The 13,874-nt window shown below is 48.1% G+C and overlaps 1 protein-coding gene across 1 annotated transcript in view; it reads right to left on the bottom strand.

Moving 5' to 3' along the window:
* Positions 1 to 10,935, bottom strand: part of Kif3b (kinesin family member 3B) — a 43,326-nt gene extending 32,391 nt beyond the window's left edge. The window contains exon 1 of the mRNA XM_075962556.1: positions 10,844 to 10,935. The gene's annotated coding sequence lies outside the window, so the exon portion shown is untranslated. The remainder of the gene's footprint in view (positions 1 to 10,843) is intronic.
* Positions 10,936 to 13,874: the final 2,939 nt, after the last annotated feature.

The raw sequence follows: 13,874 nt of genomic DNA, 5'->3' as shown, positions 1-13,874 counted from the left end.
GTGGATCTCTGTGAGTTTGAGGCCAGCCTGGTCTACAGAGCGGGTTCTAAGACAGCCAAAGCTGTTATACAGAAAAGCCCTGCCTCAAAACCCACAATAAATAAATAAATGAATAATAAAGACACGGCACAGATTGGTGGCAATGGCCAGGAGAGCTGACTGTTAAGCCAGCGTAGAGGCACCAAGGGAGAAGAAAATGTCATGTGTTTGCATATGCAGGTACCGTCACGCATAAACATACACAGAGAGACAGGCACTGAGGTCCAGACAGGCTGACTTATTTGCCATGTCACAATACAAGTGGCAGAATTACTGCTAAAATCCTGCCAGAATTTTCTATGCTATCATAGGATTGACTAATAAATCTTCTAAAAATATTTTTAAATTTGCGGGGATGAGTTTGAGACAGGGTCTTGCCATTTAGCCTTGGCTAGTCTAAAACTGGCTGTTTACCACAACAGCCTTGAACTCACAAAGATCCACCTTCCTCCGCCTCTGGAGTGCTGGGTTAAAGGCGTGCGCCACCACAGTTTTGTTGCAGGAGCTGGTTCTCTCTGTCCACCAAGCGTGTCTGACTTGTGCTCAGGTCATCAGACACCTTTATCCACTAAGCCATCTTACCAGCCTGACAAGAAACTTTTTTTTTTTTTTTTGATTTTCGAGACGGTTTTTCTGGTAGCTTTGGAGCCTGTCCTGGAACTAGTTCTTGTAGACCAGGCTGGCCTCGAAGTCACAGAGATCCGCCTGTCTCTGTCTCCTGAGTGCTGGGATTAAAGGTGTGCACCACCACCTGGCTTGAACAAAACTTTCTTTTTTTTTTCTTTTTTTTTTTTTGGTTTTTCGAGACAGGGTTTTTCTGTGTAGCTTTGGAGCCTGTCCTGGAACTCGCTCTGTAGACCAGGCTGGTCTCAAACTCACAGAGATCCGCCTGCCTCTGCCTCCCGAGTGCTGGGATTAAAGGCGTGCGCCACCATCGCCCGGCTTGAACAAAACTTTCTAAAGGTACCGCACTGCAGGACTTCTGCTGCCCCCTTCTCTCCCCTGAGGGCTAAGTGACTTAGGAGAGAAGCTCAGAGTCCAGCTCGGATTCTTGAGACCTGGAGCTAGGCTGCTACAGAGTATGAGGGTTACCCTAGCTAGTCCAGAGCTGGGTCTCCGTAGCCTCAGCCATTGAACACTGAGATTCACCATCACCCTCTAAAACAGCCCAAGGAATTCCTGGCCTCCTCAAACAGACTTTGAAGCCACTTTTTGGTCTGTTTCTTTGTGTGTTGAGATGGGGTCTCTTGTAAGGCGTGCTGACTTCAAAGGAATTGTGTTGCCTTGACCCTGGACTCCTGACCCTCTACACCCACCTCCTGAGTGCTAGAGTTATAACCAAGTACCATTGTGCCTGGTTTGAAGCCCCTTGTCTCTATTAGCATTTCAAATCAGTTACCCAGGCACAGAAGAGAGGCCTCTGACAAACTTCATGGGTGCTGTGGTCACTGCTCACCTGAGAAATAGCTGTGGCCAAGGATGGAGCCCTGTGGTAGAGCATGTGCTTAGTGTGCAGGAGGCTCTGGGTTCTATAAAAAGGAGGACGGAGTAGTAGAAGACCAGCAGCATGGTTCAGTGGACAACAGAGTCTGAACCACGAAACTCATGTAAAGGTAGAAGAAAAGAACTGACCCCGTGCAAATGTCCTCTGACTTCCACAGGTACACTGTGGCACACACACCACGCACACACAAACATACACACACGATAAAAAGTAATAAATAACGTTTTTGAACAGTGGACTTGGGGTCAGCATATGTGGGAAAGTAGCCGATTCTTGGTGTCTCTACTTCCCTCTTCTGGGAAGGGGAAGAACAGCTCGTGTACAAGGCTGCTGGGAAATGAAAAAGGGCTTGCAAGCGCTTGGCTCAGCAACAGGAGGCATCCCTGCACCCTATCACTGTTATCACTGCCAAGTCCTAGGGGTTTGGTTTTTTTTTTTCAGCCTCAGGCCATGACCACGGCCTTGTACAGGCACAGGCACTCATGATGAAGAAGGTCAGGGTACACACAGCTCTCATCTTCTAGGCTGTAGGTCAGGGCTTGTACTTCTTGCCTTTGTAGGAGTTTCTCTCTGAGTCTGGTTAACCACAGTGACCCTGGAGATGGATCTGACAACTCAGATCTTGGATACAGCAGTGATCTGACAACAGGTATTTTAGCCACCCGCAGCTGGGAGAGCCTCATTTTCAAACCATCCAGCTGTTTGAACTGCACCACCCAAAAGTCATCCAGCTGTTACGGTGACTCCACCCTCAGACCTTCCAGTAGCTCCTCGTACTTGGCCAAGGCTGCATTGCTGGCAGCTACTGAGGCCTGACTGGCAGGAAAATGGAAGGAGTGCCTGGCTTTGCTTCCCATCACCTAGGTGAGTGTACCTAGGGACCTCCTAAATGAGTGTACCTGGGAATGGTGGTGAAATCCAGACCCTGAGTTTTCTGACTTAGACTGCATTTTCAAGAGGTACCCAGTAGTAACAAGAGTGCTTCTGACATGCACAACGCATTGGACCAGCAAGACTCTACCTGCCTCAGCACTCGTAGATCCTTAATACACTGACGAGCAGGAATGACCTCTCAGTATATCGGAGTCCGCACCTAGAAACAGGCCGACCCATACTCCACACGACCACGACTGACTGAGAATCAGCTGACAAGAAGCCCAGAAGGAGCATCAGGAACACAGAGCTAAAAGGCAGCAGACAGGGCAATTGTACGTCTACTGTTCACTACGCAGAATGAGCACCAGTGAAGGCCAATGTCTAAAGGCTGTCGCTGGGACTTGTGAAATGAGGCCTGGATCCCTGCGAGGATGAACTACTACTCTCGGGAGTCCTCGAGGAATTCTGGCAGAACACAGCAGCTTTTCAGCACCTTCTCCCGTCTAAAATGCTCTGAGCCTTAAGATCTATTGTCCAGCAGCCAGGAAAGAGGCACTTTGGCAGGGAGAGCATGGCCATCTGAGGCGCTGGGAGCGAGCTGTGCTAGTGAGTCTATGTTCTCCCCCAGAGCTGGCTGGCTCATCTCAGCCTCCATCAGCCAAGATCCACAAGCCAGGACAGCGATGCTACCCGCCTGAGACAGCATGAGCTAGCGGAGGCCACACTTACTGCTCCACAGACTGGCATAGAGACAGCCTAGAAGAGAAGCAGGTCTTCTGGGAGCTCAGGTGGAGCTCTACCAGATCCTCCCGGCTGTCGTACTTCAGCAGAAGCTGGGGGTTCCTTCCCAAGGGCCTAAGGTACGGGTTGCACCCTTGACCTCTTGGAATAATTCTGTTGTTCCTCTAACGTTTTAGAGGCAGATGGCACCTCTAACATCTCCCTGACTGCTCAGGCCAAAAACCCAGGCATCGTCTTAGTCCTCCCATGCTGCTGGCCCCACCTCCAAAACAAGTCTTTCTGCTGCGGCCACCATCTTACTAACCTCCTGTGGAGACTTCCAGCTGCCACCCAAAGCCCTCTCAAATCATAGGCCACAGAGGCCAGAAAGATCTCACTGTCTTTTGTGTTTCCTCTTGTGATGCTGGAGATGGAACAGAGGGCACACGCGCACTAGGAAACACTACACTGAACTCACCATCCACCCTCCAAGCGATTTAAAAACAAGCAAAACAAAATCTAGGGGCTGGGGATGTAGCTCACTTAGTAGAGGGCTTATCTGTCACACACAAGGTTCTGAGTTCAGCCCAGAGCCCCACAGGTGCTGGTGTGGTGGCAGATACCTATAACCCCAGCACACAGGAGATGGGCAAAAGAATCAGAAGTTCGAGTCCATCCTTAGTTGACTACATGGAGGGCTTAAAGTTTAGCCTAGACTACAGCAGACCCTGTCTCCAAAAAAACCTAATATATTAAAACAGCAACTAGGCACTGGAGAGATGGCTCAGTAAGTGCTCTTCCAGAGGTCCCAGCACCCACATGGTGGCTCTCAACCCTCAGCAACTCCTGTTCCAAGAGATCCCGCACCTCTCTCTGGCCTCTGTAAACATGCCAAAAGGAGCACAGTCATATGTACAGGCAGAACATCCACACACATTAGAAAACAGCAAAACCAAAGACAGCTAGATGGGAGCTCCTTCTTCTCAAAGTCTTCCATGGTTCCTATTGCTCTTGCACACTCCAGCCTGAGTCCCTCTACGGGAGAGATTCCCACTGGCGCCCAGCCACCTCTCCACTCACCCCATCGTCATAGCCACTTCTTGTGGTTTTTGGAACTTACCAAGCTTGTTCCCACCTTGGAGTCTTTATCCTTTTGGTATACCTTTAAATGGTGAGCCCCTTCCTGAAAGTAAGCCTCAACAAACATGTCACCCCCACACAGATGACTTTTCTGACCGCTCAGTTGAAGCTACAGTGCCCACCCCCAGAAGTGACTCTCTGGTTCACCACTATGCCACTGCTTCCACAGTGCTCATCCTGTTCAGATTCCTGTCTGTCTACTGTTGAGCTGTAACGGTGAGAACAAGGACCTCACCCATCTCTTCACTGTCACTCCCAGACTGTGCTGGGCTGCTACGTAACAGCTGTTCAGCAAATGTCACACAAACGAAGCTCAAGGAACAGGCAGGAAGAGCACTGTGCTTGGAGTCAAAAGACACCATTGTGAAGTGGGTTACCTCCCAGCAGCATGGCTTCTCTCCCTCGGGGTTTGTCCACTGGGGAGCTAAATCTCCACCTCCCTCCCTCAAGAATCCCAGTGAGACTGAGTGATGGTCCATTTCAGAACTCAACAGCATCAAGATCCATGCAGACAGCAGTGTGTCAACCACACAAGACCCGAAAATCCATAAATGGCTCTGGCAGGCAAGAGACCTACAAGTGCAAGGCCAGCCTGGAAGACAAGAAGAGATGGAAAGAAAGAGAGAGGAGGAAGGAAAGCTAACAAGGAAATCAGGGTATAGGAAGACCCCATGGCTCCCACTCCTACCCCTACAGGTACCTATCAGACATCTTGGGAAGCAGATGTAGAAGACAACAGTGGCTTTACTCTGTGGCCAACACAAACACAACACATGAATTCACTCAGACAAGTCAAGGCAGGTGTATTGACAAACACTAGTCCCAGCTGCTCGGGAAGCTAAGGTGACAAGATCACTTGAGCCTGGAAATTAGACGGCGGTTAAAGCAACCAAGATGACTCTCCCTATCAAAAAACAAAAAATAAGAGACTGAGCCAGGTGGTGGTGGTGACACGTGCCTTTAATCTCAGCAGAGGCAGGCGGATCTCTGTGAGTTCAAGACCAGTCTGGTCTAAAGAGCTAGTACCAGCATAGGCTTCAAAATTACAGAGAAACCCTGTCTCAAAAAAAAAAAAACATAAACAAAAACAAAACAAAAAAAAAACAAGAGGCTGGAGATGGGGCTGGTTAGTAGAATGCTCGCCTAGCAGGCATGAGGCCTTGGTAAACCCCTAATGCCAAAACGGTGAGGAGATCAAGTTCTGTCAAATGACAGGTACTTGTAAATTTAGCTTGGGGTTCCTTGAAGACTGTTGGAGGTACAACATCCTGTACATCCTGGGATAGAAAGGTGTAATAAACATTTACTAAATTTGGTGTCAAACAGCAAAACCTCCTTAAAGCAAACAAACAAAAACAAGGCCTCACGTATCTCAGATTGAGTCCAAACCTGATATATAGCCAAGGTGGCCTTGAACTTCTGATTCTTCTGCCTTCAGCACTTGAGTGCTGGGATTACAGACGTGCACCACCATGCCAAGCTCTATGTGGCACCAGAGGTGAAATCCAGGGTTCATGCATACTAGGCAGGCATTCTACCAACTGAGCTACACCCCGCCCCAGACTGCTCCTTTCTTTGCAGCCCATCCTGGCATGGAAGTCCTGGCTCCTGGAGGAAGCCTGTGATAACATCCACATTTACATAATGCCACAGTGGCAAGTGTCTCAGGCTTATGATGATCTTGTAAGATTGACAGATCTAAGATTCTAACCACACGTCATACTCATTCATCGACCACAAATGGAATATGAAATATAGTACAGGTGCTGGGTTAAACCCAAATAATGACAGCTAACATTTATCAAATGTGCCAGGCAGTTCACATGGCTCAGACTCAAGTCAATCTTCCTAAGAGCCCTATAAGATGTCACTGTTATCACCTGTTCTGTGGTTGAGGAAGCTGTGGCACAAATAGTAAAGCTATTGTTGGGTGGCATACAATCTGAGTGTAGCTGACCACGATTTTAACCCAGCAGCCCAACTGTATACCTTCAACCACAACAGCACTGAGGGGGCCTTTAGAATCATCTAGCCAAAATTCCTCACTAAAGAGGAGCCAAGAGATAGAGAATGCCACTTTTAAACATTCCAGCATGGGATGGGGGGGGATTTATACTTTAAATGCTATCTATTTCAATGATACGTTTCCCCCCAAAAGCCATACATTATTAAAGGTAAACTTTAGTGCCAGGGGTAGACTACCTCACCATGAGCTATTTTGGTCTGGGTTTGCTAAATGAACAGAATTAAGAATGGATGTACTTATTAAAAGGGGATTTGATAGATTGGCTTACATGATGCAATAGTCCAACAATGGCTGCCACTCACTGTAGAGGCCAAGAAACAGGTAGTTGTTCAGTTCACAGGACTGGATGTCTCAGCAGTCCCCATTCAAATCACTGGAGATGCCCTTGAGGGACCCAAAACAGGCTAATGCCACTGCTGCTGGTTGCCCACCAGAAGGAGAGGGTAAGAGGTTATTGCTGGAGAAGCAGCTGGAAGCTTCCCTGGTGCTGGCTGTGCCTCACAAGACTGAAAGGTGCTATGCAGCATGCTGGGGAGTCACCAGCAGTGTCACTTGGCTGTGCATGCTTCATCCGACCATAATGATCTGCCCAGGGAGATGTACCCACTCATGCAATAGTGGCCTGGCTGTTACAGGGTAACCAACAACTTTCTGCTTGGATCTGAGGCCTTCTCCACAGAAAGGAATTCCCATCTGGCGCTGCAACCTGGCCAAAAGCCCATGGCTGGAGAGGACACAGGCCCTAGTGGGGAAGCCACTGCTGCTATATTACTAAATGAACATGATATATCTGTCAAACTACATCTGAAACATTTAGATTGATGCCTATAGATTAGTGATGAAGTCAGTTTTGCTCAGAGAAGCTTCTTCTGCAGTGGGCAGCAGTCATTGAGACTCATAGCTGATCAAGGTGCTGAAAGTAAGGGACTGCGGGCTCAGCCTAGTGGGGACATTTTACCCCCTCCACGGTTCCAAGAACATCACAGAAGAGGGGATAGAAAGAATGTAAGAGGCAGAGGAACGGGGGTGGAGTGCATGGAATGCTGTCTTTGGGTAGGATATGGATGTGGCCCCTGGACTCTCAGCAGCTGTGCTTACCTGTGTAGATACCTGACACTGAGCCCATCAATATTCAGTCATGCCTCCCTGAGATCTATATAGGCACTCCATGGTTGCTGAAGAAGAGGCACTTCCTTCAGTTACCAAAACACTAATAAACTGACTGTGCTCTTATAAACGACCCCTCACTGGCAGGGGGTGGTGGAACTGCATTTAATCCCAGCATTTAGGAGGCAGAGGTAGGCGGATCTCTGAGTTCAAGGCCAGCAGGGCCTACAGAGTGAGTTCTATGACAGGGCTACACAGAGAAACCCTGTCTCAAAAATAAATAAATAGATAGATAACCCCTCACTTGCAGTGCTATAAGCAATCCTAATTAAACTGGTTGAATTGCCAAAGGAGTGGGGCGATGTGGACGGGGGGAGGGGGGACACACACTGTTTGGTAAGAGAGAGATCAGCAGGAATGGGAGGATAATGGGGATGAATGTGAGCAAAACACACTACATACATTTATAAAAGAGTCACAGTGGGGCTGGGGAGATGGCTCAGCCCCACACTTGCCACACAGGCCCTGACAACCTGAGTTTACCTGAGCCTCATCCCCGGACACACATAAAGGTGGAAGGAATCAGCTCCACAAAGTTGACTTCTCACCTTCACATGCCATAGCATAGGCTGGTACTCACGCGTGCACAACACACACACACAACACAAACATGCACATCACACACACGCACATCACACACATACACATCACACACACACATGCACATCACACACATGCACATCACACACACAACATACAACATGCACATCACACGCATGCACATCACACGCATGCACATCACACACACATGCACATCACACACACGCACATCACACACATGCACATCACACATATCACACACATCACATACAAAACACACACACAAAACACAACATGCACATCACACACACATGCACATCACACACACAAAACACACACACAAAACACAACATGCACATCACACACACATGCACATCACACACACAACATACAACATGCACATCACACGCATGCACATCACACACATGCACATCACACACAACATACAACATGCACATCACACACATCACACACAACACACAACATGCACATCACACACATGCACATCACACACACAACATGCACATCACACACACAACACACAACATGCACATCACACACACAACACACAACATGCACATCACACACATGCACATCACACACATGCACATCACACACATCACACATGCACATCACACACACACATGCACATCACACACACAACATGCGCATCACACACACAACACACAACATGCACATCACACACACATGCACATCACACACACGCACATCACACACATGCACATCACACACACGCACATCACACACACAACACACAACATGCACATCACACACACATGCACATCACACACACGCACATCACACACATGCACATCACACACACGCACATCACACACACAACACACAACATGCACATCACACACACATGCACATCACACACACGCACATCACACACATGCACATCACACACACATGCACATCACACACACGCACATCACACACATGCACATCACACACACGCACATCACACACATACACATCATGCACACGCTCTCGTGCACATCACACACACATGAACATCTCACACACACATGCGCATCAAGCACACACATGCACATCACGCACATACATGCACACATGCACATCACACGCACACAAACTACAGTAATAAAAGTATTTTTAAAAGTCAATGAAATTTATTAGATAAAATGAATATATGCTAGTAGCAAACTCAACAAACAAAGCTTTTTCTGAGATCTTGTTCCCATGCCACTGGGAGAACAACCTCTAGCCAAAGCAATTAGAAGCAACTCAAAATACCCTTGTGGCCTTCTAGCAGTTACTGTTGAGAAAGCAGAGGCATCGGGGAGCTGGGGATAAAATGCAAGTCCAGCTCCATCACACTGTAAACCTCAGATTCTTAGGCAAGCCAAATTCAATTTTCTCAGGCACAGGTTTCTCATCTACAAGACGGGTGACATCACCAGCTGCCTGACAAAGTCTGTGAAGATTAAATGAGATAATACGCCTCAAAAAACTTCTTATCATCAAGCTATAAATGATCACTACTACTCTAAGCACTTCCCAGAAGAGATAAATATACTCCTGTTCTTCTTATACCGGGTGATGGACAAGGCACAAGTACAAAACGAAACCATAACCCCACCCCCGTCATCTACAGAATCTTATCTCTGGGTTTCTTCCCATCAGTACCTCTTGAGAGACCAACAACTCCCCTCCTCTGAGCAGACCAAGAAGTAAAACTGTGGCTGGGGAATAGCCAGGGTAGAAGGAATACCTGTGAGCTGGCAAGCTACACACCTAAGCCCTTTGGTCTCAAGTCATCTTCCCCTCCTGGAAGGCTTCCATCCCATCCCAAATACCTCACTACAGTGCGGTAAGCACTAACCAGGTGTTTTCTAGAGTGGGGGCTCACAAGTACCTATCCCTACCTACACAAGGATTTATAGGCAGTTAACGGTAGCTAGGGGGAGGGGCTCACAAGACCCCGCCCATTCCTGAGGTGTCACGACGCCCCACCCCCTCAGATGGAATTAAAGGTGACTGAGGGGGTAGGACGCATTTTCTTCTGAGGTGTAGCCATTGGTAAAATGTCCATGTTCCTGCAAAGAACCCAGCACCAAGTTCTTGCAAGCTGCCCTTGGGCATGGAATTAGAAGGGACTGGAAGAAAGGAGGGGGTCAGTGGGAGAGGGACATGACCAAAATACATCATACACACGAATGAAACATGAAACGTCATAATGAAACCCGTTATTATGTGTAATTAACATCTACTAATAAAAAGAAAAAAGCCCCATGTGCCGAGCTACTCCAGACGCCAGTCCTACTGGCTTCTCATAGCAGTCCATTATCCCACTTCACAGAAGAGCAGAAGACTCAATGCCACGAGATGCAGCTTCAAACTCAAGCACACAGACTTCAAACGGGACTCTTGATCCCCACATAGAGTACCCGGGCCACTCTCCCTCTTCCCACTTGGAACCCTTTCATGTACACGTCTCCTCGGCAAGTGTCAGGACCCCACTGGACAGACAGATCTGCTGCTGCCAGAGAGGGCAAGGGGTTTGTCCAAGGTCACACAGCCAGCCAGGCACAGCTCCGAGGTTCGCACCTCAGGTACTTGCTTCCAGGGCTGCCTCCCCAGCCAGGACCCGGGACCACGGCCGCAGAGCGGCAGTGAGGACTTAGCAGGGGCGGCCGAGATGGGGGGTCGTGCCGACCGCGCCCGCGAAGGAACCTGGCGGTCAGATAACCCAGGTGCCGGGCAGAGAGGATACTGCGGCTCGCGGAGCAGCGACGCCAGGACAACGCTGGGCGCCCCGCGGGGACCCCGCATCCCGAACTCACCTGCAGCCGCAGCCGAGAGCGGGCGGCGCCGGCGAACCCCGGGCTCAGCCATTCCCCGCTGCCCCGGATGGGGAGAGACCGCGGCCGCTCACTTCCTTAGCAACCCGGCTCGGCGACCCACTTCCTTAGCAACCGCGTCAATTTCAATAACTTTATTGCGCTCGGAAGCGGACAGCGCAGCGAGGGGCGGGACCCGGTGTGCAGTGGCGCTTCCCAGGTTCTCCGCGTGCGCCACCACTCTGACCCACCGAGGACGCCAGACTGCATCCGCAGGATCCCTGTAACCTCGTTCTGTGAAACCGAGCTCGATGTCTTGGTCACACTACGCGATTATTCATCGTCCCCTTCTGAAAGCTCTTTCTCTCGCCAATTCTCTGATCTGGGTCTCAGATAAGTATTGAGTGGCTCCCAATCAGGGTGCACCCAGGGATGAAGCCAAATCCTTAGGAAAATCCTCAACTCTGCTCTGCCTGGCACTTCCATTCAGCCACAGCGTCCCTCGGTCTGCCTTTCAAATACACCTGCATTTCTCCACCAGCAAGGGATAGCACCACAAACAAGGCCAGGCCACCATCATCTTTAGCCTAGCCTGCAATTCCTATTCTCTCTCTTCGTAGACTTTTTGGTCTGGCAATCCATTCCCGACGAGATGACTTGAATAATACTTTTAAAACCTGAAACAGCTCACGCCACCCTCCCTTGATAGCATCTTTGGCGTCCCACTACTCTCATCATTAAATCAAAAAGCCTTGGTTGAGCATAATCGCTCGTGCCTGTAATCTAACACTTGGGAAATGGAAGCAGGAGGATGAGCAGTTCACAACCATCCTCAGGTATAGAGAGCAAGTTCGTGGCCAGGTCGGACTACACGGCGAGACCCACTTCCCTAATACCAAAGCAAATATACATAGTTGTGCCAGGCAGTGGTGGTGCAAGACTTTAATCCCAGCACTCGGGAGGCAGAGGCAGGCGGATCTCTGTGAGTTCGAGACCAGCCTGGTCTACAGAGTGAGTTCCAGGACAGGCTCCAAAGCCACAGAGAAACCCTGTCTCGAAAAACCAAAAAAACAAAAACAAAAAAAAAAAACTAGTTCCTGGACAGCCAATGATACACAAGAGGGTGGGGGGTAGAGAGATGACTCAGGGGTTAAGAGCACTGGCTGCTCTTCCAGAGGACCTGGGTTCAATTCCTAGCAACCACATGGTGGTTCCTGATCATCTATAATGAGATCTGATGCCCTCTTCTGGCCTGCAGGCATACATGCAGAGCACTCATATACAAATACTTTTTTAATTTATTGAAAAAAAAAAGTCTCCAAGAACAATAACAACACACAATTATAGGAAAAATATGCCACCCTCTGATGACTCAGTGAAAAGGCACTTGCTTGACAACTTGAAGAACCCAGGGACCCACTGGCAGAGGGAAAAGAAACAGCTAAAGCTGACCTCTGACCTTAGACATGTGTGCTCATGCACACACACACAGACACTCACAATGTAATGAAAAGATACTAAACTGACTTAAAGTAAAGCTTACCTGTACGAATTACAAACACTTTACTGTGCCAAGCAATAACACGTAGCGCAATATATGTACTTATTTTTCATCTCCTCCACAACTTTTGGGTCTTTTCTTTTTTTCTTTTTCTTTTTGGATTTTCAAGACAGGGTTTCTCTGTAGCTTTTGGTGCCTGTCCTGGAACTAGCTCTTGTAGACCAGGCTGGCCTCGAACTCACAGAGATCTGCCTGCCTCTGCCTCCCGAGTGCTGGGATTAAAGGCATGCGCCACCACCGCCAGGCATTTTTGGTTTTTTTTCTAGAGCTAATAATTACCAAAAATTTCCTCCATTTTCATTAGTTCTTTTTGCTGCTATTTGTGCCTTTTCTCGTTTCAAGATGGCCTTAAATTCACTATATAAACAAAAATAACCTAGACCATCTTTTTTTTGTTTTTAAGATGTATTATGCATACAGTGTTTTCCTGCTGCCAGAAGAGGGCACCAGATCTTATTACAGATGGTTGTGAACCACCACATGGTTGCTGAGAATTGAACTCACAACCTTCAGAAGGACAGTCAGTACTCTTAATCTCTGAACCATCTCTCCAGCCCATAACCTGGAACTTCTGCTCCTCTGCCTAAGTTCTGACATTGCAAACAATGTTGCACCACATCCCGTTTAGGTGGTGCTGGGATGGAACCTGGGGCCTCGTGAATGCTAGATGTGAACTCTTATCATCTGAACTCCAATCCCACACTGGTAGTTTTGGTGTGTGTGTGGGGGGGATATTTGTTTCATTTTGTTTAAATTTTATGTATATAGGTGTGTTGCAGCTTGAATGCCTGTGCACCCCATGTGTGCATGGCACAAGAAGGCCAGAAGAGGGCATCAGAACCCTTGAAACTGAAGTTACAGATAATTGTGAGCCACCATGTGGGAGTCAAGAACCGAACCTACGTCCTCTGCAAGAACAGCAAGTGCTCCAAACTACTACCATCTCTCCAGGCTGTTGTAGAATACTAGTTAAAGATGTGTCACGTTGTTTATGCTGTGGAGTATTTGTTTAATGACTCAAAGATGTGTTGCACTCTTTATGTCGCATTTGTTTAACTCTGTGAAGCCATGTTACTTTGCCTGCCTAAAACACCTGAATGGTCCAATAAAGAGTTGAATGGCCATAGCTAGGCAGGAGAAAGGATAGGCAAAGCTAGCAGGCAGAGAGAATAAAAACAAGGAGAAATCTGGGAGGAGAAGATCAAAGAATGAGAAAAGAAGAAGAGGAAGACATCAGGGGCCAGCCACCCAACTACAAAACAAGATATGAAATAAGAAGGAAGGAAAAGATATACAGAAATATTGAAAGGTAAAAGACAAGAGGCAAAAGGTAGATGGGATAATTTAAGTTAGAAAAAGCTGGCTAGAAACAAGCCAAGCTAAGACCAGGCATTTATGAGTAATAATAATTCTCTGTGTGATTTATTTGAAAGCTGGGTGGCAAGGCCCCAAAGAGCTAAAAGAGTAAAAAGC

This window comes from Microtus pennsylvanicus, chromosome 2 (assembly GCF_037038515.1).
Source record: "Microtus pennsylvanicus isolate mMicPen1 chromosome 2, mMicPen1.hap1, whole genome shotgun sequence".
In the NCBI taxonomy this organism is placed as follows: domain Eukaryota; kingdom Metazoa; phylum Chordata; class Mammalia; order Rodentia; family Cricetidae; genus Microtus; species Microtus pennsylvanicus.
The sequence above is the reverse complement of the archived record's forward strand: the minus strand, read 5'-3'. Positions and strand labels throughout refer to the sequence as shown.